This window comes from Dermacentor variabilis, chromosome 7 (assembly GCF_050947875.1).
Source record: "Dermacentor variabilis isolate Ectoservices chromosome 7, ASM5094787v1, whole genome shotgun sequence".
Taxonomy (NCBI): domain Eukaryota; kingdom Metazoa; phylum Arthropoda; class Arachnida; order Ixodida; family Ixodidae; genus Dermacentor; species Dermacentor variabilis.
In genome coordinates, this window is record NC_134574.1 from 18,496,686 (window position 1) to 18,522,624 (window position 25,939).

Here is a 25,939-nt window from a genome sequence, read left to right on the forward strand (position 1 = left end):
TTAACAATGCATCGGCATGGTGTAATGTTTGACACTAAATTCATCCCAGAAGACACCTCACTTCCAAACGTATCCCCTTGTGACTATAAAAATTTAATTTGCTACCATCGCAACAAAACAGTAACAAACTCACCTTGGACACGGCTTCTGCGCCTTGCCGGCCACGCATTCTGTCGATTGTGGTGAGAGTTCGGCTAGGACGAAAGAAGCTAACAAATTTCTTCGCCATAGTACCTAGGCGAAGAGAAATCTCAAGGACCGAAAGTCCCCACATTTCTCTCTCGCAAGCACTGCTCCTCGCGCATGCGCAGAAAGTGCGCAGAAATCCAATTATGATGTGCTCGTCTCTTGGATGGCCTTCGATGCTGCTCGCTGGACGGATTAGCTTTCTCCGGTGCTGGGCATTTCCGAGATGTGGGCGCGAGCGGTGGGGCAACTCCGAGTGAAAATGTAGAGCACCGGCTCAGCGTTCCTTTGAACTGTGGCCGCCTACTTCTTTTAGAAGCAAAACAGTGTGTTCTTTGCTCAGCGTGCGTGATGGATACATTGTCATGTTCGGGGTCAGCCTCCTACAGTTGAAGCAGAATCTTACGCCTCATTTTTTTCTATATTGCCGCAAGAGTAGAACGGGCATGCTACTCACCCTCCGAAGGCCAGAGTGAAAAGCATATTTCACACTCCTTGCTGACGGAGTGAACAATGAATTTCACTCTATTCGATATTTTGCGTGAATAAAACAACTCTTTTCAGATGAAATCGGCCCCATCAATCCCGCGATACCTTCCCTAGTTTTTAGAGTGTAAGCCTTCCCACTTTAATGCCTAGAATACTTCTTCCAAGCACGCATTGAATAACGTTGAAGAGATTATGCCTCCTTCTCTGACCCCTTTTTTATAGGTATCTTCCTACTTGCGTATAATTAAGGTTGCTGCAGAATTTCTGTAGGTATTTGAGATAGACTTGTAATCTCTGTAGACATATCTTTAGGGTCACCACTGAATTGCAGGTTCGTATAGGAGCATGGATATCTGCTTATATAAAGTTTTCTATTTTTTACACACTAGAAGTGCCCAGAGATTTCATTCATCTTTTAACTCACGGACACAGGCATACGTTAGCTTTTTTATTCAATAAAGAGGTGTATAAATCAATGAAAAGCTATTGAACGTGTTTTTGTTTTCTATCCACAGTCACTGAGTAGAAAGCTCGAGCGCTGCGTAATGCCGGTTCCCTGCTTATAGCTAGTGTAGTGTTACGTGGTCAAGCATAAACATGTATGGCGGTGAAGCATACCAAGAGTGTAAAAGGGCCACTGTCACTGGATGTAGTGCGATACTTGTGGCGCTCGGCATCACGTCTCCTGTCACACTAGAGACGCCTATCAAATGTACTGGCAGGCCTTCAGAGATATTTCGCACCTAGCTGTGGTGAGTTGAGCCCTTGTTTCGCCAATCTAGCGCGCTCTAATGGAAATTAGGTACGCGCCTTTTACAAGACACAAGCACGCACGTACCTCAGAGTAACTACGAATCTGTGCCCTGTAGCCGATCAGTGTTGCTGTACAGCTTTGACAAGGGTCTATATCCGGCTATGAAATATTGCATGGCGACCTCCATTTTAAGTATTTTAAGGACGCAAAATGTGTTTCAATCCATCGAAGCGTCGGCGCCGTGTAATGCTTTCCCAGTGTTGTTGTAAGGCTGTCACAATAATCTACGGCTAATAGAGTGCTTAGCGATGTTCAGTTTTCTTGTTTCACATACAAACAGTTGAACTGATAAACTGTTTCCGTTCCCGCGCTAACCTCCTGTGTGGAGTACGCTCTACGACAATAGTGAACAATGCGTCGGCATGATGCAATATTTTGCCATTAAAGACATCCGAGAGGACACCTCACCTCCAAACGTATCGCACTTCTAATATCCGAATTTAATATGCTGCAGTCGCAACACAACGCAATAAACTCGGCTTGGAGACGGCCTCTTCGCCACGCCAGCCACACATTCTGTTCATGCTGTGCTGCCAGCTCAGATAGGGAAGAACGGAGCAAACAGCGTTTTGTCCCGTAGTACCTAGGCGAATGAAAATCTCAAAAACAGAAATTCCTCACATTTCCCTCTCGCAACCATTGCTCATTACTCATGCGCAGAAAGGGCGATTTAATCCAATTTTGATATGCTCGTGCCTTGCTATGCGTGTATTCATTCTACGAAAGGTAGTTTGCTACGCTCAATTGCTATAGGGATCAAGGGATCAAGCTGCAAGGGATCAAACTTCAAGTGCTCAAGGAATCAAACTGCAAAAATGCTCGTCTACCATGTTTGTAGGCGAAAGAAGCCCAGGGGATCCCCCACTACGGCGTGCCGCCTGTCGCAGTTACGGCTTGGAATACTCAAGAAATAAATTGAAGGGGCTAGAAACGTACCAGATGTGGAAAAGTAGGGAGGCCAAGAAAAACATTGCCTTCAATCCTTCCTTAATTCTATGGTTCATGTGGTTCTTTCTGAAAAACAAAAGTGAAGCACATTTTCTTCTCTGCAAAGCCTTAAAGTTGATTCGACAGAAAACGTGGAAAACTGGTACTTCGAAAGCAGAGGAAACCTGTGATAAATGTGGACTTCGCTACGACTGGTCGAATAGGATGCACCTATAACGCCCGCCCGCTAGTTCGACATGCGTCATAGGATGTTGCTATACTCTTTGGCGTGCACGCACTGGTTTCCGAATATGCTGCTGCTTTAGCGATGATGAGATTGTGGTGTAATGAAATGAAGCTTTTGACAGAATACTTTTATGGCAGGTAAAAGCATGATTGCAAAAGAAATGCTTTCGCGAAGTACCTCGGATTAAGATGGGCCAGCCTAACTTGCTATCCAAGCACGGATAAAGTTAACAAAAGTTTCTTTGCAACTGGCACATCTTGCAGAGTGGAATGTCCGAAATAGTAATCTTCGGCCAAGCCACGTATGCGTGGTAATGAATGTGTTGAAGTGAACATGCTTTCGTGTTTACGTGTATGACTTTCACAAGACATGCGACTTCTGGCAAGGGATTTAGGAGCTTTCCTTTGACTACCAGGGGGGAGCTGCCACTGTTTAAGAGCGGCTGATTACCTTTAAGCGTAGCATGACCTCAGGCGCCAGCACGTCGATTTATTTTGATAATCAAGTTGTTTAATACAAATTTATTCAGCATTCACTGCATTCTTTCTCATCTACATACAAAATACCAGGAGCCTGCTTGCTCAAATAGCGGCTATTTTGCATTTAAAACGACGGCAGGGGAATGTCGATACTAGGATCACTCACTGCTTGAACAAGCTGTTTTTTATAGTCTCGCACCAGGAACTCGTGGATTTTATTTGCAGCACAATTAGAAAGTTTTGAATCGACGGTCTTCAATTGATTCTTGGTCATCCTCCTGGAGAGAAGCCCCGGGTATGTAGGGTTCACCGTCATATTCAGCGGGTGCACCCGCCAGGTGCGAAGCCTCGCTCGGCCACCTGTGGGATGACAATTTTTCAGCGTATGGTGGAGATATGGGCAGGGTAAATTTCAGGTAAATCATAACTCCAGCTTGAAAGTGTGTCGCAAGTACAAGCCGAAGAAAAATACTTGACATTGCACGTGAAGGCGTCGTGGGTTCTTCATAAATAACCGCAAGTTTTATTCACATAAACAAATAAACATGCAATTCGCAATGTTGCACTCTGCACGCCATTGCTAAGAAGATTTCAATGAATAAGCTCGGCTTACATCAAGTAACACAGCCATTGTATTACATGCTTTCTAAACATAAAAAGGGGTTACATTAAAAGAAAAAGCTATTTAAAAGGCAATGGGAAATGTGCAGTTTTCAGCGATTACAACAAGATATTTGAATTACAAAAAGCATTGCGGCTGATGTTTTTTCGCGCCACCCGCGGCCACTGTGGACGGTGTTACGATCGGCCTGCAGGGGTACTGCTCTTCAAAGCTATGTCAGCCCACTGCAGTGGTTTGCATCGACCCGCGGGGGTGGCGTCCTTCAGAGAACCGGCGACAATGACAGCGGTAACCGACCATGCACTGCCTTCGGAGAACTGCAGATCATGGCAGCGTTAATCCACCATGCGCCTCCTTTGGAGAAGCGGCAATGGCATCAGGGCTGGCCACGCTTGGCGGACCGTGTATTGTTGGTTGATTTGCCGTGGCCTTCATGGTCTATTTGCAGCGAGAGGGCTTCTCTAAGAAAGGGTGTTTTGCGGTGCGTGTCCTCGGCCCCCAGGATTCGTCACAGTCTGTTGGCACTCGTGGCGGCTACCGGAGAAGTCAGCTCTGGAATTAAGGGGTGCCAGCTGGGGTCAAGCGTGACAATCTGGCTACGAGGACCCGCTCAACCCGGTGGGTTCTGGGAATTCAAAGTTCGTCTGTGAGTGTGTGAGCCCTCCCCCTCAAAGGCGGGTAGACCACTCCTCAACGACTGTGGACGGTCCGATTGGACGAAAGTTGGACAGCAGTTTTCCCTCCCCTAGGGATCTAGGGAGGACATAGGCTTTCAAAGCAGCAGTTTGTCGGCTGCTAGGAGTGCGCTTGGAGCTTAGTGCTCGTGCTCAAGGCTGTGTGCTGTACGCTTCGTCTTGTGTGCGTCGTTTGGTAGTCAGGCTTGACTGTCGAAATGTATCTCATGTTTTTATGTAGATATGCAAATAAATCATGTACACCTAGTTGTCGATGAGAGCAAGTTCCTCCCTACAACCACGTCCCAAGCATGAGTGAGTTGGACGACGACATGGGCCGCTACCACATAGTTCATGCCCAACTACAAACCTTACAACTGGACGCCAGCGGTGAGATCGTCCTGCAACTCTTACAACGGCTAGTGGCTGCATTTTTATATCGCATTAAAGCGAGAGCCCTTGTCATGCACTGTTACTTTTCAACTCTGAGGCTTTTCTTTCGAGGAACCCTTATGGGTTTCCTTTGTAGCAATTGCTACGAACGGGTGGATGTCTGATTTTCCATTTATAATTACTTCTCTCCACCTTGCGGGTTTCCGCAGAACTACTACGCCAAACACTGTGACTGCGGTGCGCAGCCATCTCCCACCCCTCACCGGTGATGCAAAAGGGCCAGCCGCCATACGGCCCGAGTATCGCATAAGAGCACTGTATCAACGCTAACGAAACTAATAAATATGCAACGGTTAATGAATGAAAATATGTGTTTTACATATGAACGTTGTAAGCATGAATATTTAGCTGTGTTTGACGTAGATATTAGAAAGTGGCAGATTTGAAAGAAATTTGAGTGTAAACATTGCTGACTACTCCTACATCGCCTAGTGCCTTAGCAAAATGTGCGCGCACTCTACATTCCTAATATCGAATAGAACAGGTGCACTTTATTATTCGTTGTATTTCATACTGTGAGTGTGAACTCGGCTTTCGCTCGAGACAAATTATCCCTTATCGGACGCTCAATTCGCTGTGTATACCACGCCTGTTGTAAAGAGCATGGTGAGATCTTAGCCACATGAGGGATCGTGGCAAAAAAATTGCGTCAGCTTGACGTCCCAACCAGGACCCGCGCTAACACCCAGCACGCCTACTCCCTCCTTATTGCAAGTCTTCATGAGGGTTTCGTCCTTGAAGCCAAGAATCTATTAAGCTCTCGGGCGTGGTCGATGTTGCAGAATAGGAAGGCATGATGAGGACCCGCTGGTTCTTCGAGTGGACGCCATACTTCTGCATCGGTTGAACGTGTCGGTCTCATAATCCCCCATTCCCTGCTTATATATACAGCAACCCATATATTCACAGAATTGTGAATAAAACATGTTTTCGGGTAACCTGCTGGCCCGAGAAGATATCTAAACAACGAGGCAGCAACCTTTCTATACGACCCACATTATGTCGATGCACACAATGCATAAGTGCACAATATACCCAAGAAAAAAATATTATAGTCCCTCTTTTACATTCGTCGGAAGGAAAACTGGAAATCATTTATGACTTTGCATTCTTCACGCTACTTCCACCTCCCATGAAAGTAGTAAAGGCCGGGGTTTTAAATGTAAATTAACTTACAGATTACCAGAAACTAGCCGCATGGAGATACCGCACTTTCACTGAGACGCCCATGTACGAACTCTATCGATAATCGGGGCCACTAAACACACCAAGACGTCTTCTCACACTAGGAGCCATGGCGCTCACATTGGTGCCGCCTGGTGGGCCGACAACAAGAGAAAAAAATACGCTTGGTGCAAGCACCTCAGCAGGAAGGCAGTTTGGCAGCGTGTTGTTTTAGGGTTTCATGGTGATGCTTACATTCCGGCTGAAGCAGTGCTCCCGTTTGGTAAGTCTGGTTCTGTACCGCGTATCTACGCGGGTGGGTGAACCGAGAATAACGGTGCAGTCAGTGACAGTACAGCAACCCGGCAACGTTCCACCCGTACCGACCACCACAAGATTTCTTCTTAGCCTCTCATGTTGCTGCTCACCGTCCGGTTGAAGCACAGCTTTCGTCTGGTGCGCCGCGTTTTGCAGCGCCTAACTACGCGGGTGGGTCACACTGAGCAACACTGTGCTGTTGGTGGAAATACAACGATGCGGAAACGTTCAACTCATGCCGAACACGGCGAGGTTTCTTCGTGGCCTTTCATCTTGCTACTCGCACTTTACCTTAACCTGCATGCAGATGCTGCAACCGTCGTTCTGCACCACCTATATTACCCTTGGGTGGCACCCAGGAAAACCGTGCTATATGTGGCAACACTACAACACTACACATGGGTAACGCTTAAGTCGTACACGAAAACTGCGAAGTTTTTTCGTGGCGTTTCGCACTACTTCTCTTGATCTGGCTTAGGCAGCGCTCCACTACAGTAACCCTGGTTCTGTAGGGCATACTTGAGCACGTGGTTGGCAACGAAGAAAATGTGCAAACGGCGATAATACAGCAACTGGGCAATGATCAACTCGCACAAAACACGCACACATTTTTTCGTGGCGTTTTGTCAGGCTGCTCCTCATCTGGCTGAAGCAGCTCTCCGTCTTGAAACTCTGCTTTTGCTGCGCTATCGTCGCGAGTGGGTCGCACCGACGGAAATAGTGCCGTCGGTGACAATGGAGCAAGCGGGCAACGTTGCACACCTACCGAAAACGGCCAGATTTACTTGTGGCCTTTTACCTTGGTGCTTGACATCTGGTTTAAACAGCGTGTCCATCATGTAAAGCTTGCTCTGCATTGCCTACTTACCCTGGTGAGTAGCACAATGCAAAACTGTGCAATCGGTGGGAATACAACAACTGGGGAACCTTCAACTCGCATGCACACACAGAGAGGGTCCTTGATGGCCATTCATCTTGCTGCTCGCCATATGGCTGAAGCAGTGCTTGCATCTGGTAACCCTTTTTCTGCACCGCCTATACACCGGGCTGGGTGAACCAATAAAACGCTGAGGTACAACTCGTGCTGAACACCTCCCAATTCTTCGTGACCTGTTTTGTTGTAGCTCACCATGTTGCTGATGTAGCGCTTCCGTCTGGTAACCCAGGTTCTGCAGCGCATATCTACGCGAAGGTATGTAGCACTATAGAAAACAGCAGTCGGCGGTTCTAAAGCAACGCAGAAGCGTTCAAGTCGAATGGAACATGGCAAGGTTCCTTCGCAGCCTTTTATCTTGCTGCTAGCCATCCGGTTGACAACGCTCCGCCCTCGTAAACCTGCTTCTGCCGCGCCTATCTACAGGAGTGGGTGCTTCCAAGAAAAAAATTGGAGGGACGCTTAGTGTTTTCTACGGAGGTGAATGCAAAAGTGTTGCAGCCACGTCAGCAGAAGCGCCGCGACGTGACGTTACCAATTCCCACCAAAGATCATGAGTATGAGTGCCTTAATTAACTTCAGGGAACACAAGGGAAAGGCGGGAGATGGAAATTCCAGACGATGAGCAAAATGAGAACAAGATGAAAGCAGGAATCAACGTTTCGACAAGTAAACTTGTCTTCTTCAAGGCCACATATGCTTTCCTTACCGCAGTATATATAGGTGGGGTTTTTATAAAGGGGAGAGGGCATAACGCGAGTGGGTGCGGCAACGAGGGATGCTGTGTTGCCGGTGAGAGTGTGGAATGGAGAATAAAGTAGTGCTGTGCACAATGCCAGTGACAAGATCGTCTGTCAGTCACCTATCAACGGCTGAGTGTCAGCTGGCGTGTCAACGCCATGCACAGAATCCGTCTATTATCTGTTTCACTAGTGGTCGTGGGCTATCGTGTCTCTGAAAGCGATAATAGAAGGAGCGGCAGAAATGAGTGCTCGTGAAAAAAAGTTATAAGGAAATAATGAAATAGAATAAATAAATAAGTAAAAGCAAAAAGGAAGGAAACGAAAAAATCGCTATGCAACTAAACTAAGTGTTGTTGCCTATAGCTAGAAATTTACCATAGCGAATAGATTCTAAAGCTCCCATCGAAACGTTTATGCCTATTGGTTGCAATGTCTTGAACTTATCAATAAGGTATGATTATCTGTATTTTCTTTCTAGTTCAGAACAGAAATTTCACTGCAAGCTGTAGAGTTTAACTTCATCAAAGTTAAGACCTGGTTGGTTTAAATGCTCGGCGACTTCCTTGGCAAGCTTGTTAACTGTGTCCGCGCGATGTCCATTTAACGTGACTTTCACTGATTGTCCCATTTCACCGATATATTTTTTTCTTACAGAGGGAACAGTCAAGCATATCATTACGATATCATCGAGCGATGCTCAAGGGACGAGCCGCCGCGAGAACGACGATGAAGCTGGTCGGTGTCCTTGGCGCAAGCGAGTTTACGCCTGGCGCCCAGGCTCCTCTGTAAATAGCCTGTAAATAGCCTCTTTCGTCTGTGTCTTTCCGCACGTAACATTTTGGTGGAGGTTAGCGATCCGCGTCCTCACCACGGAACTCCGAAGTGGTCGGTACATCGAGCTTGTCACCATGCCTCCCAGTGACGAGACCGCCTCTGCAACGGCTTCGGCTTGTAAGGCTGCTCCTCTTGTCACGGTTGCCCCAAATCGCGACTAAGGTGTGTTATCTGGCCTGGAGGGACAGGACGTTGATGACTGGATCAAGCTTTATGAACACGCCAGTGCTAATACCTGGTGGGACCCAACGATTATGCTCGCCAATGTCATCTTTTATCTAGGCGGCACCCCACGCGTGTGGCACCAAACTCATGAAGACGATATAACCAGTTGGGACAATTTCAAAGAAAAGCTACGGGAACTGCTCGGCGACCCCTCTATGCGCAAGGTTGCCGCGAGGAACGCTCTTGCGTCTCGTATTCAGTAATCTACAGAGCCGTACGTTTCCTACATCCACGACGTCTTGGCTCTATACCGCAAAGCTGACTATAATATGTCCGAAGCAGATAAAGTGGCACACGTGCTAAAAGGCATCGCCGACGACGCATTCAATTTTAAAGTTTCGGCAACGTCTGGACTATCGACGCCGTCATAAAAGAATGTCGTCGCCTTGAACAAGCTAAGAGCCGCCGTATCGCTCACCACATTACGCCGCTACACAACGCTGCTGCAACGTCGACATGTGAGGGTCGACCGCGTCAGACCACCACCTGTGACGACGTCACCCGTATTGTTCCCCGCGAACTCGAGGCCGCCTGTTCGTCAGGTTTCTCCACGACGCCTCCTGATCCGCCAGCAACCACCATTGCGATGATTCAGGCCCTCGTCAAACAGGAATTTGAGAAAATGGGTCTGAACTCCATGTGTTCCACGTCTCAACCCAGCGTTCCCCAGCTCTCTAGTGGCCCTCCTCGTCCACGTCAATCCTTTTCTTCCACATCTCGCCGCAACTCATCTGAATGGCGTACCCCTGATGACAGACCGATCTGCTTCCACTGCGGTTGCATCGGCCACCTCGCTCGTCACTGCCGTAACCGATGGCCACCACCTCCTCGGACATATACCGCCGCTTATTCCCGCACCTTTGGACCTTCTGTTCCCTATGCCACCCGCCATGAACCCACTGCCGCAGATGCCCCTGCTCCCAATTTTCGCTACAGCTGCTCGCCCTCCCCTCGACGCCATTACTCTCATTCGCCCTAAACCCGTCGCTTCTCTTCACCGCCTATCGCCTCCTGGATGCAGCCGGAAAACTAGGCACTACAGCTTCTGGAGATGAAGCTGCGTTGTCGACCCTGTCTCAAATCCTCTGCTCACGTTACCTCCGAACCGAAACCTTCTTGACGTTAACGGCTATCCGGTCACGGCGTTCATCGATACAGGAGCACATCTTTCTGTTATGAGTGCTGCCTTCCAACGGCGCCTGAACAAGTTCCTCACCCCAGCGTCGTCACGCGTCGTCCGCATTGCGGATAGCGGTACTGTGGCTATCATCGGCATGTGTACGGCACGTGTCAGCATCGCCGGCCGCCACACTCCTGTCCTATTCAACGTAATTGCTAATTGCCCCCACGACCTCATTCTCGGCCTCGATTTTCTCTCCGCAAATTCTGCTCTTAGTGAGTGGTCTTCCAGTACCCTTCTCCTTGAGACCCCGATGCTCGCACAACCTTCTGACGCACCCAACTGCCGCTTACTCCCCACCGGCTTTCTTCACCTGCCGCCAAAGTCAATAGCCTACATTGAACAGTTGTCTTTCCCACCAGTTCCTGATGGCGACCACCCCGTCACTCCTCCGCCCGACATTCCAATACAGTATGATGTTACCGTGCCTCACGGTATACTTACTATTACTACGAACCGCCCTCGCATGCCTGTCGGTAACTTTGAATTGGCAAAGCAAATTCTACCGCAAGGTATTTGCCTTGCCACCGTTGATTGTCTCGGCGACCAATGCGTGGCAGCGTTATCGACTGATGGTTCTCGTCAGCTTAGCATGCCCCTCGCGCCAGACTCGGGCGCCGATCCCAACATAAAGAATATGGTTGCAACGGACCTGTCCTCTGCGCAGTACTTTTGTCAAGTATTATCGTCCTACCGAGATATTTTTGACTTCGATGATCGCTCTTTAGGCTAGACGCTCGCGGTCAAGCATCAGATTCTTACTGGCAATTATACGCCTATTCACCGACGACCGTATCGAGTTTCTGCGTTGGAACGCCGAGTAATTCAAAATTAAGTGAACAAAATGCTAGATAAAAACATCATTAAGAGGAAGCTTTAGCTCGGGCCCAACTCCGACGCGGCCTATTCAAATACATGTAAAACGCAAAAACGTTCTTATGAGATAACCCCTGGACCGATTTTGATGAAATTTGTCGCATTTGAAAGAGAAAGTTAAATTCTAGTGACTGTTGGAAGCGGAATTTGGATTTAGGGCTTGAATTTTCTTAAAACGATTTTCAAATATTTGACCGTTTGAAAAAAATAGAAGCACGAAGTTTATAAATTCACAGCTCTGCATCAAGAACCGATATCGCGGTTCTGTAAACGGCATCCATTAGATAATTCAAAGCGGACAAATTCAATATGTCATTTTACATCTTACGTGAATTTTTTACGTTGGTTACAACGGTTTTGCAAAAGTTGTATTTCTCTATTATTAAATTTTTTTATATTCATGTGTAACATATCAATTTTGTCCGCTTTAGATGTACTATTAGATGCAATTCACAGAATTGTATTATCATTTTCAGAGATTAACTTACAGAGTTGTAAACTTGATAGTTTCCTTTTTTTGAAAATTTTCGATTTTTGCCAATTTTTAATAAAAAATTGACAATCTAACTCAAAAATTCGAAACCAACAGTCACTAGATTTTAAGTTTGTCTTTTAAATGCAACAAACCTCGTCAAATTTGGTGCAGTGGTTGCCGAGAAAAACGAATTCTCCTTTTCCATGTATTTAGATAGGAGCACTTGAGCTAAAGCTTCCTCTTAAGCCTTCTTCGAGTCCCTGGACGTCACCTGTGGTGTCGGTTAAGAAGAAGGACGGCACGTGGCGCTTCTGTGCAGACTACCGTCATCTGAACAACATTACTAAGAAGGACGTCTACCCACTCCCACATATAGATGACGCCCCTGACTGCCTGCAAGGTTCCAGCTATTTCTCGTCTATTGATCTTCGTTCGGGATACTGGCTGATTTCTGTCGACGATACCGACAGAGAAAAACCGCGTTCATCACACCTGATGGCCTATACCAATTTAAAGTAACACCGTTTGGAAAATGCAACACCCTGCCACCTTCGAGCGTATGATGGACTCCTTGCTCCGAGGTTTCAAATGGCCCACATGTCTCTGCTACCTCGACGACGTCATCGTCTTCTCGTCAAGGTGCGACACTCACGTTGAGCGCCTAACAACTATACTTGAAGTATTTCGAAAGGCGAAGCTGTAACATAACTTGTCCAAATGTCGTTTTAGCCACCGACAAATTACTCTTCCGGGCCATCTCGTTGACGCTTCCGGAGTACAGCCTGATACCGACGAAACTCGCTGTCCGAGAGTTTCCGGTTCCGAAGACAGCCGAAGACGTTCGAAGTTTTGTAAGGCTATGCTCGTACTTTAGTCGTTTCGTTACAGATTTTGTGACAATTGCTAGACCCCTCACTAACCTTTTAAAGAAAGGCGTACAATTCTCGTGGGGTATTGCAGAAGCCGCCGCCTTCTCTCGTCTCGTCACTGTTCTAACCTCACTACCCATTCTCGCTCACTTCGACCCTGATGCCCCTACAGAATTGCGTACAGATGCCAGCGGTCATGGCGTAGGCGCCGTCTTAGCCCAGCGTCTGCGTGGCCTGGATCGCGTTACTGCTTATGCAAGCCGCCTCCTAGCACCATCGGAGCGCAACGACAATGCCTTGCTGTTGTCTGGGCGGTTGCGAAGTTCCGTCCTTACCTTAACGGTCTCCCTTTTTCCGTAGTCACTGACCATCATGCTCTCTGCTGACTCTCATCGCTAAAAGATCCTACAGGCCGGCTTCGTCAATGGCTTTGAGGCTACAAGAATTTTCATATTCCGTGGTGTACATCTGGCCGCCTGCACCAAGACGCTGGCAGCTTGTCCCGTTACCCTGTTGATGACTCTGACTCCTCCAATATTGTCAGTGCTTCTTGCGTATTCTCTGTATCACAGCTGCTTCATTTCGCCGACGAGCAACGCCGTGAAGCCAACATCAGAACACTCGTCGACCGTTTTGAGCACTCACCGGCCGATGCTGCTCTACGCCTCTTCGTCCTCCACGACGGTATCCTGTACCGTCGTGACCTTCATCCGGACGGCTCTGAGTTCGTGTTTGCAATACCTAAACACCTCCGCTGCACTATTCTAGAAGAACTTCACGGCGCACCAATGCTAGGTCATGTCGGTGTATCTCGAACCTATGACCGTGTGCGTCGCCGTTTTTTCTGGCCGGGCCTCGGCCGTTCCATACGACGTTACGTCGCCTCTTGTGACCTTTGCCAACGACGCAAGAAGTCTTCCCAGCTCCCCGCTGTTTACCTTTAGCCGCTCGGCATCCCTGCTGAGCCCTTCCATCGTGTGGGCTCAGACCTTCTCGGCCCATTTCCTGAATCTACATCAGGAAACAAGTGGGTTGCAGTCGCGGCGGACTACGCGACCCTATACGCCGTAACCCGCGCTCTTCCGACCAGTTGCGCAACTGATGTTGCGGGCTTTCTCCTACATGATGTCATTTTGATGCATGGTGCTCCGCGTCAATTGCTAACAGACCGTGGCCGTACGTTTTTGGCCAAAGTCATTGACGACATCATGCGTGCCTGCTCAATACAACGTAAATTTACCACCTCCTACCACCCCCAAACGAACGGCCTCATTGAGCGTTTGACCCGCATCCTTACAGACACGCTATCCAAACACGTTTCAGACGACCACCGTCAGCAATGCACGCAAGCAATGCTACGACCTCCGCCACCGTGATGTCCAGTTTGTGCGTTGCACCCTCGTGTGTCTTTGGTCACCATCGCGTAAAGTTGGCCTTTGTGAAAAACTGCTTTCCTGTTACACAGGCCCATATCGCGTGTTCCGCAAAGGGACCGATGTCACCTATGAAATAGTTTTGGCCACGCGCACTATGTCCTCCGCTGTGACAACCCGTGACGTTGTCCACGTCGCCCGACTCAAGCCCTACAACTGTCCACGCGCCTTGAATATTTAACAGCACCGTGACGGCGCTTTTGCCGCCCGGGGGGGGGGGGTAGTATTACGATATCATCAAGTGATGCTCAAGAGACGAGCCGCCGCGAGAACGACGACGAAATTGGTTGGTGCCCTTGGCGCGATTGAGTGTCGGCCTGGCTGCCTGGCTCCAGTGTAAATGGCCTGTAAATAGATTCTTTCTACTGTCTCTCCACACCGAACAATATAAATCACATCCGAACTTGTACAAGTGAAACTAGATTTGTCTTCGTGTGTATAACTATTTACGGTGTCTTTAATTTTAATTTCACTTTGATGGTACCTGCAGGACTTGCACATGGGGCGACAACATGCTTTTATTACTGGGGATTGATGTTAGCCGATATTTGTGTGAATTGTCATGTCTCGAAAATTCCTGTTGGGGCGATAAGTAACCCTTGGTACATCTGGGAACGCTTTTCTCAGATGCTCGTTTTGATAATATTAGGTGGTATTTTTGTAGGGTGTTGTTTATGTTTAGGAGTCCATGAGAGTATTTTGTTATGAAGGCTGGCGGTCTGTTAGATTCTAGTGTAGGCCCTTTCTTCGCTAATTCCGACTGTCTCTCCAATCTAGACGAGACATCATACGCTCTATCGAGAGCAACTTGTGGATAGTTTATTTCTGCTAGCGTTTTTTAGGCTCATTTAGGGGGTGGATATAATCGCGGTCTTCGCTGAAGATTCTTCTTATTCGTTTCGCATGTCGGACAAAAATTCCTTGCTTGCAGTGTCGCGGGTGATGACTGTTGTAGTCTAAATATGGCTGGCTATCCGTAGGCTTCCGGTAAAGGGTCGTTTACAGTTTTCCGTTTTCTATGTACACCGTCGCGTTGAGTAAGTTGATCTGACTAGGAGATTGGGGAACAGTAAATTCAGTACTTCGGTAAAAGCGATTGAAATGTCTTATTAAGTCGGTTAAAGCGCTTGTGCCATGCTCCCATATTATAAATGTGTAGTGAATATAACTGAGATAGGTGTGGGATCTCAAAGGCTACGATTTCAACAGGTCTGCTTTAAGCTGTCCCATGAAAATGTTTGCATAAGTGGGAGCGATTGGTGTTCCCAGTCGAAAGTTTTCAGGTAGTCTATGGAATCGAATTCGAAATTGTTGAGCGTGACAGCTAACCTAAATAGCAACAGGCAAACTTCAAGAGAGTGGACTTGGGGATCGATTGCGAGGGATTTTAAAACGGCTTCAATTCATTCACTCATGGACATGTTAGTGTAAAGGGCAGAAACATCCAGAATGACTACAATAGCGCGGTTGGAAATGATTTGGTTGGCGTTGATACCGTCGATAAATCCAAGGAAGTGCGGTGTGTCTTGGTAAAAGACCGGACAGGGGTGGGGATGTTTCACAGCTGGTGATTTAAGAGTTAGACAGTGATTCGTAGATGCGTTGTTATTAGGCACAATAGGCCGACCGGCGATTTCTGCTGTAAATATTTCCTCGACTGGAACTTTATGTATTTTAAGAAGACAAAAGCGGCCTGCTTTCTTGTTCTTGGGTATCATGAAATGACATTCAGATTGCGTGATTAGTTCCCTGGACAGGAGCTCGACTCTCGTGTGTTTTACAGAGTTTCTGTAGTCTGAATTTGGCCTAGAATGGAGTTTTCTGTAATGGGTGTGGTTTCTCAGTTGTTTGGGGGCCTCCTTTTTGTACTTTTCTATAGGCCAGATTACAATACTGCCACGTTTGTCTGCTGGTTGTAATACAACATAAGTCCTTTCCACGAGTTCTTTAAGAATTTTGGGCTGAGCGGGGGATAAAATTTTTGCGTTTCCGGAAAGGCCACGCCGACTCTAGAATTTCCTTTGCGATCAGCTTTATGTATAAATCCAGGTCTTGGCACTGTTCGTTTTCCGGTGTCCACATGCTAGGTAGTGTAAGAGAGTCTCCGTCTTGTTTTTCTACGTCTGGCCTATTGAAAAAGAACTCCTTGATGCGCATGCGACTTGAAAACTCTGTTATATATTTGTGAAGTTCGTATTCGCTTACTGCTTTGTGCGCGGGACAAAAAGTTAGACCGTGTTCCAGGAGATCAACTTCCTTACACTCTGGGATATGTCTACTACGTTGCTTCAGTGCTCTGCACGCTCGCCTGCAGGTGGAGGTACGTGCGGTAGGGGTTACATGCGTTTCTTTAGGGTGGTTCTGCGGCGATAATACCTTTGTGCTAGTATTTATCTAGTAATTTTTGTCCGTAGTTTGGACGAATAGTTCAAGTTCTCTTTTTTTCGGTTCAATAAATTTATGTTCTTTCTGAAACTTTTCTCAAATTTATGAAATTTAGACTACGAGAGTCATCACCCTTGACACTGCAAGCAAGAAGTTTTTGTCGGGCAAGCGAGCTAAATAAGAAAAATGTGCTGCGAAGACCACGAAAATCCACCACCAAAATGACCTTAAAGCAATGCTAGCAGAAAAAACTATGCACAGGCTGCTGTCGATAGATTTTATGATGTCGCATCTAGATTAGAGAGACAGTCGGAATTAGCAAAGAAACAGCCTGCACAGGAATGTGACAGACCGCCAGGCTTTATGACAAAATATTCTAATGCACTCCCAAACATAAACAACATCCTACGAAAATACCACCCAATATTATCAACTAACGAGCGCCTGAGAAAAGCATTCCCAGATGTACGTAGGGTTGCCTATTGCCGCAACAGGAATTTTAAAGACATGTTAGTGCGCACAAATGTCAGCTAACATCAATGCCCCGTAATAACAGCATATTATCGCCCCAGGTTCGGGACCTGCAGGCACCTTCAAAGTGACATTAAAACTAAATGCAACACAAATAGTTATACACACGAAGTGAAATCTAGCTGCACTTGTACAAGTTCAGATGTGATTTATATGCTTGAATGTTCCTTCTGTAAAAACAATATATGGGTGAAAAGGTACAATCAATGAACGTCAGATTAAGCGGACATCGCGCGGACACAGCTAAAAAGGCTTGCCGAAGCCGTTGACGAGCATTTCAACCAACCAGGTCAGAACTTTGATGAACTTAAGATCTACATCTTACAGTCACATTTCCGTTCTGAACGTGAAGTACAGAGAATCATACCTTATCCTTAAGTTCAAGATATTGCAACCAGTAAGCATAAACGTTTCAAAGGGCGCTTTCGAATGTATTGGCTATGGTAAATTTCTAGCTATAGGCAACGACACTTGGTTTGGTTGCTTAGCGATTTTTTTCTTTCTTTCCGTTTTCTTTCCTTTTATTTATCTATTCAATTGCAGTAATTAATTACAATTTTTTTTACACGACAATGGTTTCTGCCGCTCCTTCTATAATTTCTTTCAGAGACAGGACGGCCCACGACCACCAGCGAAACAGGTAATTAAGGGGTGTTCTGCACGCCGTTGAAGTGCCGGCTGACACGCGGCCGTTGACATGCGATTGACAGATGGCCATGTCACTGGCCTAGTGCACAGCACTCCTTTATTCTCAATTCTACACCCTCGCTGCTAAAACACCTTCGCCCGTTGCCGCACCCACCCGCCTTATACTCTCTCCGCTTTAGAACTCTACCTATGTATACTGTGGCGAGGAAAGCATATGGTCGCCTAGAAGTCAAGTGCACTTGTCGAAACGTTGGCTCGTGCGTTCATCTTGTTCTTGTTTTGGTAATTAACTTCGCATTACATAACACCAAAGGTAGTGGGTTCGACTCTCACCAAAGGTCATGGGTGTGACTTCCACCAAAGGTCGTGCATTCGTGCCCCTCAATTAGCTCTTTTCTTCATTACTTGTGCCCGAATACCACAAGTCATCCGTTCGACTACCACGAAAGGTCGTGGGTTCGAGTGCCTAATTAACTATGCCCTAATTAACTTCGCCTTAGTTACAACAAAGGTCATGGGTCCGTCTCCCACCAGTGGTCATGGGTTCTGCTACCACCAAAGGTCGTGCGTTCATGTGCCATAAATAACTCACTTTTAATTACATGTGCGTGAATTAACTACCTTTTATTTACAACAAAGGCAATGGTTCCGACTTCCATCAAAGGCCGGGAGCTCAAGTGTCTTAATTAACCCCATTTTAATATACTGTACCTTATTTAGCTTCGGAATAATTAAGAACAACGGTTCGATTTTACGGCTAATGATTCATATAATCCTTTGCCATTTAAACTGTGCAGTGGAAGGCAATGCAGCAACCTGGCTATGTCCTACCTGTACCGAACTCGACTTAGATGTCTCGCGGCGTTTTTTTTATTCACAAGTTTTCAGTTTGCTTACAGAAAACCAGAAGGGTCAGGACTGAAGGCGCTAGCATGCGCTTGACTGAGGCCCTGACCACTTTCATCTTGCTCCTCTCCATCGATAATATTCTACGATGGTGGGTGGTCCCGAGCAAAACCCTGCATTCGGCAGAAAAACAGGAACTTGGAAACGTTCAACTCGTACCAGGCAGAGCTAGGTCACTTCGTGGCTTTCCTTCTCCATTCTTGCCACTTGTCTAAAGCAGCGCCTCCGTCTCGTAACCTTGGTTCTTCATCGCCTGTCTACACGTGTGTGTGGCAGTGAGCCAAAGCACGCAGTCGGCGGTAATACCGCAACACAGAAGCGTTCAGCGCGTATTGAAGACGGCCAATTTCTTTCGTACCCTTTTAGCTTGTTTCTCATCATCTGGCTCAGGCAGCACTCTTTTGCCGTACCCCTGGTTCTGCAGCACCCATTTGTGCATATAAGTTGCATCGAGAAAAAGTGTGCAGTCGACGTAAAAGCAGCAAGCGGGCATCGCTAGACACGTACAGAACACGGCCGGGTTTCTTCGTGGCATTTCACCTAGCTACTTTTTTCTGCAATACTTATGCATGCCGGTGGGTTGCATTGAGAAAAACGACGTGGTTGGTGGCCATACAGCAACTCCGCAACGTTCAATTCGTTCAACACGGCTATGTTTCCTCGTCGCCTTTCATTTTCCTGGTCGACATCGTGCTCAAGCAGGGCTCCCGTCCCATAACACCGGTTGCGCAGAACCTATCTTAGCGCGCCGGTGGCACCGAGGTAGTCTCTACAACCGGCGGTGATACAACATGGCAACCTTAAACTCGTACTGAACGCGATCAGGTTTCTTTCTAGCCTTACTGCTCGCTTCGTGACCGAAGCCGCGTACTTTGTTCTGTAGCGCCTATCTACGCGAGTTCTTAGCAGAGGAGGCGGCGGCAATACGGTAACCCGGCAACACTATGCTTGTACCGAACATGATGAGCTTTTTACTGCGAAGCTGTATGTAGCTAGCCGATTCGTCAGTCTGTCGCCTGTACGCAGAAAACCCCTCTGGCACAACACCTGTGTATGCGCGAAAAAAGAAAGAGAAAGAGAGGCTTGTGCGTGGCTGCGCCAGTGGTGTGAAGTCGTTGCTCACCGTCACAGCCGAGCACACTAAGCAGTTTCTCTCCTCCTCAGAAATCGGTGGGCCACGCGTATTGTAGATCTACGTAATCTAGCAGCAAATGTGCATGTAACAAAATGTTTTCTTGAACATTTATTATTATTATTGATCTATAACGCAGCAGCAATTGCGTATGCACAAACATGTTTGCTTGGAAATTTCTTAACTGTGACCAAAGTTGTTTCAGCTGAATAAAATGTATGTGACTACCTCAAACTTTTTCTGTTGCTCCGAAGTGTAATATTTTATTTCAGAAACAATGTGTGAAACTTTCAGGGTGTTGGAACGTAATGCATTTCGTTCTGGTTTTAGTTTCGTTCCAACGCAAAAAGTTCTGTTCCGGTTCTGCTCCTGAACGAAAAAAAATTATCCTTAACGGTTTATAACGGTCTTTGTTTTCATGCAAGTAAAGGTCTCAGAATCAGTGCGTCATCGAGTATACTCGCCGAAATGCGAGACCACTGGTCCACTAAAACCAACTTAAACGAATACAACCTAAACGGTTAGCTCTTCTGCGCTCTAGCCCTCGGTTCTGCCATGATGACGGCCTGCTAGTGCACCGAGCGACAGCATAGATGGCTGCTACCGGCGTCCCCCTTCGGGAAGGGGGCGGCGGGTTGCACCACGAAGCTCTTGTACGAAACGTTCTGAACCCGTTGGCCCTCCGTTGTGTGTCGTTTGCCTACTTTTGCCTCCTACAGGCTTAGATTGGTGGTAGCGTGCGACGGGCTATCGTTCGCACTATCCTTGCCTGAGATACGTGCCCGACGTCAGTAGTTTCGGATTGCGGACTTTCTCCTTCGACTGAAAACGGATAAAAATATTTTGATTTGACTCCGAAAGAAAATAATAAATAGCGTTTCGGTTACGTTCTCATTACGGTCCAAAATATTGTTTTTGTTTTCTCATTTCTGTTTTTGTTTCATTCCGGCAAGGCAACCCCATTCTTGCTTTCTACAGGCTCCATAACAAAGCATCACTCAAGAGAAACTTCAATAACGACACTATAGCGGCCGCAGAATTTGCGCGAAAGACGCCGCCCACATTGGCATACACAGCATACTATGGTGACTAAGAGCAAGTGTCATGGCCACGACGCAACTGAAAAGAAAATTATCAAGAAAACAAAAGGTCAGCGGCGCGCAGACGTTTGGGCGCTTGTTTTTGTCGAGACGGCACGAGTACCACTACGTGACTCTGCTCCACCAATAGGGACGGGCAGACCTCATCGCCTGCCCTTGCTAGAAGGCTCTGATGGAAAGATAAAAGAATGTCGCGGCCTTTAGTTTTAATGAAGTGGCTTAGTGGCAGCAGTATTAGTTTGACAAGCGGAGCTTAGTCAAAGCTCATTGTTTCGCACGATGATGTTGCGATAGCTGTATCTTGTATCTTAAGATGCGCGAGGCACTCGTTGAAGTTACGAAAATATAGATGGTGATGCACGTCTTGCAAGACGTGTCATAATACAGATACAAGATACCCAAAGAACATCTAAAATAGTACCTAAGATACACGCATCTTCGATACAGCCCAGCACTTGCTTTGAGTTACAAATTTACGTATTTATTTGGCTAACCTTCGCCCAGAAAAACAAGTAACAGTGAAGTACAATGACAGTGGTGAACACAGTCGGCGGTCGTGGAAAATTTGATCAGCGTGTGAAGTGCGTCTACTGTAATGCATGACTTGTCTAAGGTTCTAGCGTAATCCGGGGTGCTCACGTGGTTTCAAGAAATTACTACACAATGGGCGTCCCCTATAGAATCAAGTTACAAAATCTTTTTTTGACAAAAACCAACGGATAGGACTATCGATAACATTCCAGAAACTTTAATACATGCAAGTGCGCCCTGCGCCGAGTGATGACGTTCAACATTCGTTATCCGGGAAAAGCGGGAACGGCAGACAGATAAATTACGTGAGTCAGTGCCCCCTCTTAACATCGTCGCCCCGAGGCTACAAACACTATAAGAGAGCGAAAAACAAAAGTACCCATCCAATGAAAAAAGAAGAATGAAACGAAGTTCTAATGTTTGCTAGCGCTGATAAAAAGGTTTAAGGCGGACAGCATGTACTATTTCTGGTCGAGAGCGGCGCCCCTGTGATTGCGAATTGCAGTCTGGCGCGGCCTCAGAGCCCAGGGCGCCAATGCGTCGGTTGACCTTGTAGGGTGTGCAATAGCGGCCTAATAGCTTCTCACTAGGTCCTCTTCAGCGTATCAGGGTCTAAACCCTAATACAGTCGCCCGCCTGGTATTCCACGCAGCTTCCTTAAAGATTGTAGTGTCGGCTATCCGACCTTTGCTTCGGTCTTGACGTGGAGGCGGGCGAGTTGTCGTGCTTCTTCGGCGTGCCGCAGATAGTTGGCGCTGTCAACATTCTCTGCGCCGGTAACGTGTGGCAGCATGGCGTCGAGCGTCATCGGCGGTTTCCCTCTCTAAGCTAGCTTGAACGGCGTCATCTGTGTTTTTATAGCACTGCCATGTTGTAAGCGAAAGTTACGTACGTAACCACGAAATCCCACTTGTTTTGCTCGACGTCGACGTACATCGATAAAATGTTGGCGTACCGTCTTGTTCAATCTTTCCGTTAGGCCATTCGTCTGCGGGTGATAGGCACTGGTCCTCCAGTGACATGTCTGGCTGTCCTGCAGGATGGTTTGAGTAAACTCAGCAATAAAAGCCGTTCCTCCGTCAGTAATCAGGGCTTCTGGTGCACGAGGTCGCAAGAAGATGTTCTCGACTAAGAATTTTGCTACTTCCGCCACACAGACTTTGGGCAGGGCTTTCGTTTCGGTGTAGCGGGTAACGTAGTCGGTGACTACGATGATCCAGTTGTTCTCAGAGGTCGAAGTTGGAAACGGTTCCAACAAGTCCATCCTGATATGGTCGTTAAGGAGGCTCGATTCGCTGAGTACCACTCGCCTTGTTGAAGGTGTCTCGCTGGCAGTTACGGGACGTCTTGCGAGGCCAGTAGTGCTCCTTATAGCTCGCGAGTGCACGTGTGCACCTTAGATGCCCGGCAGTCGGCTAATCACGAAGAACCCGGAGAAGCTCCGGCCGCAGTGCTGAAAGGACAACCTGAAGGCTCTGACGGTAGAGAATTTTTTCCTTGCGAGTGCGTCGTCTCGACAAAGAATTTCGCCGCTGCTGCTGCACTACTTTTCGGCTGGGCTTTCGTTTCAGCGAACTCAGTAAGGTAGACTCTCACCACGATGATCCACATAGTTCCGGATCTTGTGACGTGGGAAACAGTCCAAGTAAGTGATTTCCAATCTGCTGGAACGGTAGGCAAGAATGTTCGATTTGTTGTAGCATTTCCGCTGGCCTTGTTGGCGGCGTCTTGCGTCGTTGACAGTCTCGGCATTTCTTGACGTAACGGCAACGTCGGGAGCAGCCCGCAGCCACTAACGCTTCTGAATCCTCGCGAGGGTAGAATCCAAGGTACTTAGCAGCCGGTTGGTCATGAAAGAAATGTAGAACCTTGGGCCGGAGACCTGAAGACACAATGAGAAGGACGCTGGCACACATCGGCGATAAGTTTTTCTTTACAGCGACGTCATTGTGTAAGTAAATGGAAGACAATCCATGACGAAACACCTTAGCGTCAAAATCGGCCTTGCCGTCTAAGTACTGCACAGGACTTAGTAACACAGTGTCTGCTAGTTGCTGAAACAGCGAAGCTACAGCAATAACTACAGGTATTGTTCCTAGGAAGGCGTCATCATCCAGTTCGTCATGACGCTTGTCCCAAGGGGCACGCTGCAGGGTGTCGGCATCATAATGCTTACGTCTAGGCTTGTAGACCACGGTGATGTCTAATACCTGGAGTCTCAGACTCCATCGTGCTAGGCCACCCGGAGCACCTTTCCAGATTTCCAGCCAAAACAAGGCGTGGTGGTCGCTTACCACTTTGAAGTGCCTGCCGCATATGTTAGGCCAAAACTTCGCCGTAGCCAAAATGATTGCAACGCACTCTTTTTGCGTCGTAGAATAATTGGCTTCCGCTTTCGACAGTAGCCGCCTAGAGTAAGCTATTACGCTTTCACCTGCATCTTTCCTATGAAACAGCACGACAACGAGGCCTACGATACTTGGGTATGGATTTCCGTCTCGGCGTCTTCGTCGAAGTGTGAAAGTACGCTTGTTGACTTCAACCATCGTTTCAGCAACTCGACTGCGTCGATTGACCTTGTTTCCAATAATTGTTGACGTCGGATTTCGTGAGAGGCGTCAATGGCTCGCTAATGCCTGAAACGTCTCTGACAAAGCTCCTGTAGTACGCACACACGCCAAGGAATCTGCGCACTGCTTTCAAGTCCATGACCACTCATCCATTCTTGTTTTAGAGCGCAGCTCTTTGGCGTCCGTTCCTGGGTTTCGCGTCGGCGTCGTCGTCGGCCTCGTAACCAGCTCCGCCCCCCTTTCATCCCCCCAGCGCTAGCAGCGACCGACTGATACCGCTGGATGCCGCTGACGCCGCTAGAGAGTCAAGATAACGTGACTGCATAGAACACCGTCGCCGCCATGCAGAAAGAGGAGGAAAGGGTCCCCTCCCCCCTGTTCTTGTGTGGCGGATAGGGTGCTCTTCAGTTGCCGACGCGCCGGTTATTCGTTGTCCCTGAAACCAACTCCGCAGCTGGGGTTGACTCACTATCGGCGTCAGCGGCATCAGTCAGTCGCTGCTATCTCTTCCCTCCTCCCTTTATCGTGTTGTCCGCTTGCTGCGCGCGCTTCTGCCCCCATCGTTTGCCGCTGGGTGTACACGCCGCCCCCCTCCCCCCTCTTCCTGCGAGTCTCCGGTTGTCAAAGCGCCGGCTCGAACTTAATTCCTTTCTTCGCTCCTCCTCCAATGCAACCCCTGTGCGGTGGCAATCAGAGAGCCAGATCGGTGGCGGCGGATCTGTATATGTGCACCGCCCGAGCCGAAATTGCCGCTGCCGTTCGCCCTGTGCGGTGGCAATCAGAGAGCCAGATCGGTGGCGGCTTGACATAAAGACAAACAGCAATTTCCTAACACTTATGCGGGAGAACATCCCGTTCCTCTCGCTCGTAACGCGTCCCACGGCTGTGACAACCTCGCGAGGCACTTGTATAGATCTCGTCTTTGAGAATCAAGCATTGGTGTACCAAGTCGAACATATATCAGTCTATTTCTCCGACCAGAAAGCTTCCTTCATGACTGTCAAGAACTGTTAGTGGAGTCTTTGTTAAAGGAATACGTGTGAAAAATAAAAAAAAAATTCTGTGATAGCGCATACATGCTCGATTTCTTTGCCTCAATCTATCGAAAAGGTGAAACAGCTTATTTGCTGCGCTCAAATTTCGCATTAGGAAGTAACGTAATCGTCGGCAATTTTTTTCACACAGGTTATTTTCCCGATAATCAGCCAATTTGTCTTGCCAGCTCTAGGAAATGCCTGGATGATCTGCTCTATAGAAAGCCTGCTGGTACGCATGAATGCGCCATGGAATTCTGCAGTGCTGCGCTGGCCCTTGCATCGCCGCTGTCTGTCGGATACCAGACCATCAGTTTACCATGACAGGCGCCATCATCCTCAGTGGCACCTGTTTAGCCAGCTATAAATGAAAGCTGCCAGAGGTCAACACTTCGTGGGATTGGTAGCTGCGCCACAATGATGACCACTAATCCATCATTCTTTTCCACACAGCTTATTTTTCCGATAATCAGCAAGTTTATCTTACCAGCTCTAGCAAATCCGTGCCAAATCCCTCGATAAGAAGCCCTATACTCCGCACTGAATACACCATATCAAATTCTGCAGTGCTAAACTGGTCCTCGGAGCAGCGCCGTCTGCCGAATGCCCGCCTATCAGTTGAGAATGGGCAGCACCATCGTCACCAATGGCCCCCGTTTAGCCAGCTATAAATGAAAGCTGCCAGTGCTCAACACTTCGTGGGCTTGGTTTTGGCGCCTCAATGAAGAGCACTGATCCAGTATTCTTTGCCACACAGGTTATTTTTCCGATGATCAGCTAGTTCGTCTTCCCGGCTCTAGGAATGCCTGCCTGGCCCGCTCTATACCAAACCCACTACTGTGCACTGTACACGCGATGGAATTCTCCAGTACCACACTGGTCGTTCCAGCGGCGCGTTCTATACGACACCAGCACCTTGGTTGAGCATGGGAACAGCCATCGTCATCAATGGCCCTTGTTTAGCCAGCTATAAATGAAAGCTAACAGTGCTCAACACTTCGTAATCTTGGTGGCTGTGCCGCAATGATGACCACTAAGTCATTCTTCTTTGCCAGACAGCTTAATTTTTCGATAATCAGCTTCTTCGTCTTGCCAGATCTAGAAAATTCCGGCCTGAACCACTGTGTAGCAAACCGGCTACTGCTTACTGGATGTGCCAT